The sequence below is a fragment of the Chroicocephalus ridibundus genome, chromosome 5, assembly GCF_963924245.1.
Source record: "Chroicocephalus ridibundus chromosome 5, bChrRid1.1, whole genome shotgun sequence".
NCBI lineage: Eukaryota > Metazoa > Chordata > Aves > Charadriiformes > Laridae > Chroicocephalus > Chroicocephalus ridibundus.
Window position 1 is genome coordinate 37,359,429 of NC_086288.1, and position 6,052 is coordinate 37,365,480.

Consider the following 6,052-nt stretch of genomic DNA (forward strand, 5'->3'; position numbering starts at 1 on the left):
AGTCTGAAATCTAAAAGGACACTGTCAAGGTTGGGTCAATGTTTTAGTTTTTGGCAGTGTCGCCACCCACAGCTCACTTGAATCTGTTCAACGTTTTTTTCCTACAGACGAGCCCAAGCTGTGATGCCCAGATATGCATTTTGAACTCTGGAGACCAAGGTTGTTCTGGGTTGGAGTGGTACTTCATACCAGCACATGAGGAGTCGGATAGGTGCTGATTTAGAGCTCCTCTTAACTCTGACATACAGGGACTTATGATCCAAAGATTTGGTTCATATCTATCTCTACTTTTGTACAACTGCGTTCATAAATACATGTACAGAGAGTGAAGACTATTGGTAAAAAATTGATAAATGGCAAGTAGTAATACAGTGTTAAATATTTTTTAAAGCGTGAAACAAACAGATCTCAAATTGTTCCTTTAAGGAAGCAGTTTTCAAACTGTTAAAAGGCAATTCTAAGCAGTAGCTAGTAAAGTTCTTTGTTATGGAAAAAAAACCCAAAACCTTGGCAATGTCTTTTTAAATTAAGATCGCTAATAACTTGAATTAGATGCAAGTCTGTACTGATGAAAATCTAAAAACTTTCCTGAATCTTAATCATTATGAATATTCTTTGCAATCTGAGGTTACCGTACGTTTTAATTATGTGTATTTAAAAATTATAACTCTGCTTACAAAGCAAAAAGGAATCCTAGGAGGGGTGCAATAATGTTAATTTAAATGCTAATGCAAATCAAAGCAACATCGTGTTTCTCCAGCTTTCCCTGTAGATAAAATTCTGTACATTTCGTTGAAAAGCTTACATTTTCCTGCATTGTGGACACATTGCCTCATGCAGTATCAGTAAATCTCTGTTTTATTTTGGACTTGAGTAAAATTTGAAATATGACTTGCAGTTTTAGTTGGAATCTGTTTCTTAGGCTTAAGTAAAGTATTTGCCGAACATCGGAGAAGACAGAGCCTTTATCAGAAACTTGAAATCCCTTCTTGTGGTACAAGCTCTGAGCCTGTTTCTGCAAGCGTGTGAACACAGTGTATACCCTCAGTGTGGTCAGCAAAAGAGGTATATACAGTGTTTTCAATGTCAAACTTAGCAGTAACTTCCCCCTAATGAAACTAATCCATTTCTTGACACATCCGTAATCCATAGGTGTTCTGTGCATTACTCCTCATCAGGAATGTTGGGGAATGCATTCTGGTTTTTAATGTTCAATGCTAGAATGACCAAACTGAAATAATATTCATATGGTAATCTAAACTTTTTGAAGAAGTAGAATTGCATTACTGTATACAGTGGAAAGCTATTTATTGTACCTCTGGGCTTATTCCTCTAAAAATCGTAGCGTAAAAAAAAATCTTTGTCAAGCCTGAACTGATGTATATAACTGAAATAATGTAAAGTTATATTTTCATGTTTTTATACTTAACAACATGATGGGAATACATAATGTATGAGTATTTCAATTACAGATAATATTGATTGGATAATACACATCTCAGTTAAAAAGCAGTAATCATAGTTTAATATCCATGTTACAGTACATCAGTATATTGCTATATAAAGTATGTCTGTGTGCATTTAAGTGAAAAGTAGTCAAGAGTGATGAAAGCTGTCCAAGGGTTTTTTATTCATTTTATATGAAAACTGTTATGGAGCAACCAAAATGTTTATGAACTCAAACTTGTGTAAATTTCAAAATGTCCTTTACTGTAGCTTTTTGTTTACAGTACAGTATCTTACTTTCTGCTTTGTTAAATGAGTAACGGTACAAAGCTGGACATACACTTTCTAAGACATTAACGTTTCTGTTTTTTCATGTATACCTATATGACAGAAAATGCTTCTGATTTTATTTTTCAATCTATCTAACACATGATGGCTTTTCTGGAGTGTTGTATAAACTTCAATCATACATAAAAAATCTTCTTAAAAAAGGCAAAAGACCTTTAATGTCTGTTTAGTATTATTGAAATCTGGTTTCTTATTTATTAGAAATGTATTTTCCTAAGATTTTACATAGAGCAAACCTGTTTGTCCCCGCAGACATGGAATTTCCTTGAAGAGTTTTGCAAGGAGAATATAAATCTTCCCCCAAGTCATCTTGTCACTCAAAGGTAGATTTACTGTAGTTTGCGGTATCACTGAACAAAGTAATGTAACTTTCTTGCCAACAATATAATTGTGTTTCTGTAATGTAACCTTCTTGATCATGGTTAATAATGGCAGTGTGATAGGATGATAATGCTAGTAGGTTAAGTATCTATTCAGTAACTCTACTTAAAAATTGCCAGCTTGAATCAGTAATTTTTTTACTGCGACAGATTGTTGATGTGTCCAAAGCAGAGAAAGAACATGAGAAATGGCAAGTATTTTAGATCTATATTAGTGGTGTTGCTGCTGGAGATCTAGTGCAACAAAGAGTTCGCTATAATACCAAACAAATTCAGTTTAAAGAGGTTTGCAACGTGAAAAGTTTTTATTATGCATTTTAACAGAGTGTGTCTCGGGTATCGGCCTTGATTTGGCTGATAGATGTGGACAATATCTTTACACAAACTACAGTGCACAAGTAATTGTATTTTAAAGTACAAATACATGATTTCAGCTATCATTTGGTACAGTTAGTTATATTACTACAGTGGTCACCAGCAAAATAGAATCAGTAGCAGCTGTTCTGCATGATATCCCTAGAGGCTACTCAGACCTGTTTCATAATACGGAAGTTTATTGTTTATTAAATCTTTTCATTTATCCTGTCATGGGATCACAGAAATTTGCTGTTGGGTCCAAATTATTGTAGGAATTCTATTATATCAACCACTTAGAATAAAACTTAGCAAATTATTTACCTGTGTGCTTAACTTTGAACATTTTCCCTAGCATCAGTTTTTGTAGCTAATAGGACTATATACCAGTGTGAGATAGAATAGAATTAGGGAATTGTATATAGTAATGGCACCTGTGTGGCAATTTCATTCGATCTGTGCCTACTTTTGGTCTTCCTGAAATTTCTGCTCCTAATACTCTAAACTTTGGGACTGCTTCAAATAGATCAATGGTAAAATTGCCCTAAAATTGTTCTTTTTTTCTGTCTTGAATGCTCTTTTTCCTCTCTCACAAAAGAAGTTGTTTGATAAGCATGTCTACATCTAATATCTGGGGACCTACAGGAACTTGAAGTGATAACAACTTCATAACAAAGAGTCTCAATTAATTCCTACTTGCATTTAGTAGGTGTCAACTCTTGTACCCTGAAGTAACTGTAATATTCATAATGCATCTTTTTTTAGAGAGATTTCTGTAAAGTAGTGAATATCACTTTGATGATCACAACTTCAGTAAGAGTAATTTCGTGCTTTAACATAAAATTTGTCAAATGGATACTCTTTAATTTATTGAATTGATAGTCTTTGAAAAAAAGAAATGTTCAAAATAGGATTTTTGTAAACAAGTGCCAAAAAAATAGAGCATAGTAAGAAACAATAGAAAAATTCAGAGAATTATGGATCTAACTCACCTGCAGCTTTTACGTCCCTAACCTTATTGTTAGGGCACATTACATGATGTGCTTGCTTTCTTTCCCTCTTGCCCCCCACCACATGCAGTTAGTTCTATTACATATTTTTTCGCACCTATTTGGTAGGCATAGAGGAAATAAAATATAATAGGAAATATAATTCCTGTATATAATACCAGAACTTCTTAAAAATTCATTTGGCAGTCGATCAAAATGTTTATCATAGCTCATTGCATATGTCTCTGTATTAAAGAAGCAGTCATGATAAAGGTGGGAAAGATATCTCAGGTCATTTAAGCTAAACCCTTAATTCAAGTGGCATCATCCACTGCGCTGTTCTTCTAGCAGTCTCCTTTGCACGTCTTTTATTGCTAATGAAAATGAAAATTTGGCTACCTCTGTAGACGTCTTGGTACTTTACTTACCTCAGTGGTAAGAAAATTCTTTATAGGTAAAAGAGGAGCATGATCATCCCGCTCAATTCCACAAAGCTGTTCAGTGAATGACTTCATAGCATTAGCCCAAAGTTCTTCCTCACAATACACTTACAACTCTCACTCAACAGGCAAGGACCATTACTACATTCTGTAGGCACAGAGAAAAAGATTGCATTTTATTTTGCGTTATTTTTAACAAATGCTGACTTTTCAATACTCACTTCTCTGTGTTAAAAGATTTGCTGCTATTAGTCTTCCTACTGAGGACGGTAATTTAAAATATATGTTGAAATTAAAACAGGTTTCATTTATTTGCTTTAAAGATCCCAAACCTAATTTTGAAAATGTATCTTACAAGATAGAAAAGGGCTGCTAAACATTAGTGCCTACACCATCCCCTTGAAATTGTCTTCAATTAGTTCATATCTGCAGGTGGGGGAAGTGCTACAAAAAAGGGGCTTCCAATGAATCCCGTGAGCCGTGCAGACTGCGCTGCCTCCTTTGCGTCTTCCCATGCACAGAAGGGAAGCAGGTGGGCAAAGCTGAACCAGGAGTTGGAGAGGCAGTTTCATGTCATTCTTCTGTCCTCCCTCAAGCCCAAAAGGTGGAGGAGCATCCAGAAGAAACACCAGAGAGGATTTATCCCTGTTTTCTAAGGACAGAAAATATACTAACTTTTTTTTTCCTTTTAAAAACCCACTGTTAGTGCAGTTTTGAAATGATAATTCTCTGTTTTAGTTTATAGTAAACAATTCTTAAAATCGGAAAATAAAATCTCTTTCCAGAGTCATTTACTGTCAGTAATGCGTAGAAGTACGAGCTGCTTAGAACGGGCAGCCCAGAGTCCTTCTGGCATGTGCTTTACTGAAGCATCAAGAGCATCTTGTTAAAAATATACTTGAAGGCTTTTATATGACAACTTTTTACCCAATTTCCAGGTTGTGTTGTTACTGCCTGCCTTTCAGCACTGTGTTCTCTGAGTTAAGAGAAAAATGTAGTTAAAGACGTCGAGGTATAGCTCTTTCACTTAATAGTATGCTTTACAAATAAGATATTTTTCAGTAGTTGGTTTCCTTATGAGTTTCATTATAAATTGCGAATACGTTTTTGGGTTACCTCATACTCCTAAAGAGCGGGATATTCACAGAAATTTTTTTTCTGTTTTTGAACAAGTAGGTATTTTTTATACTGTCACAATGACTAAAGATACAGTGGTACAAACTACATGATTTTTACTCAGGTGCTTGCTTTTATATTTGTTACTGTTAGTTTTAATAATATCACAAAACTTTTGGAAGAATATTTACATAAATTTGGAATTAGGTGGCTCGGCAGCTAATACAAGTTACCTGTATCCGGAATTATCATTCAGTTTCAGCTGCTCTGTGTTAATAAATAAGCAGAGTTGCTGGTATATGAAAATGAAGCTTGTGGATGTTCCAGTACATATGTATGTGTACATATCCATACACAAATGTGGAAATGCAATAGTAAAACTAGTGCTGAGTTTGATAAGGCCACACTCCAAAATGTTGATAACCGTAGCAATAATTCATAGTAGGGCCAGTAGCGCGAGGAAGGTTCATAAGTGAGTGCCTTACCACCCTGAGGTTGAATAAATATGAGATCTTACCTTTCCATAGGACAGTATGTTAATCCTGTGGGCTTCAATCAACAGTGAGTCCCATAACTTCAAAACCTGGTGTAACTCCTGTGATCGTCTTTGTTCTCACTGACAGGATTAAGTTGTGCAGAACTTCTGTGAGAAGAATGGGGCTCTTCCACACTAACTTTGGCCTACAGAAAAAGGTCAAATAAAAGCTATTATTTGTGTCATCGCCTCTCACTTCATCAACAGGGATGATGGGTTTATGTATATGCATGTATATGCTTAATTTTTCAAATTACAGTGTCTTACCTATTTAAAAATCCACACAATTGATCTGAGAGGCTCAGGTTTAGTTAAATCAAACATTACATGAACAAGGACAAAGAAAACATTACTCTTTGTAAGCTTTTACTTGATTTTCTGAACCAAAACCTCTCTAAGAAGTTAATGCCTCCAGAACAAAGTACTGGGCGTTGGCAGGGCTGG

At 35.1% G+C, this 6,052-nt stretch overlaps 1 protein-coding gene across 3 annotated transcripts in view; it reads left to right on the top strand.

Moving 5' to 3' along the window:
- The window catches only part of GRIA2 (glutamate ionotropic receptor AMPA type subunit 2), a 98,609-nt gene extending 95,762 nt beyond the window's left edge, over positions 1-2,847 (top strand). For all 3 annotated transcript variants that reach the window (XM_063336431.1, XM_063336430.1, XM_063336429.1), the window contains one exon: positions 1-2,847. This exon is cut by the window's left edge and continues 950 nt beyond it. The gene's annotated coding sequence lies outside the window, so the exon portion shown is untranslated.
- Positions 2,848-6,052: the final 3,205 nt, after the last annotated feature.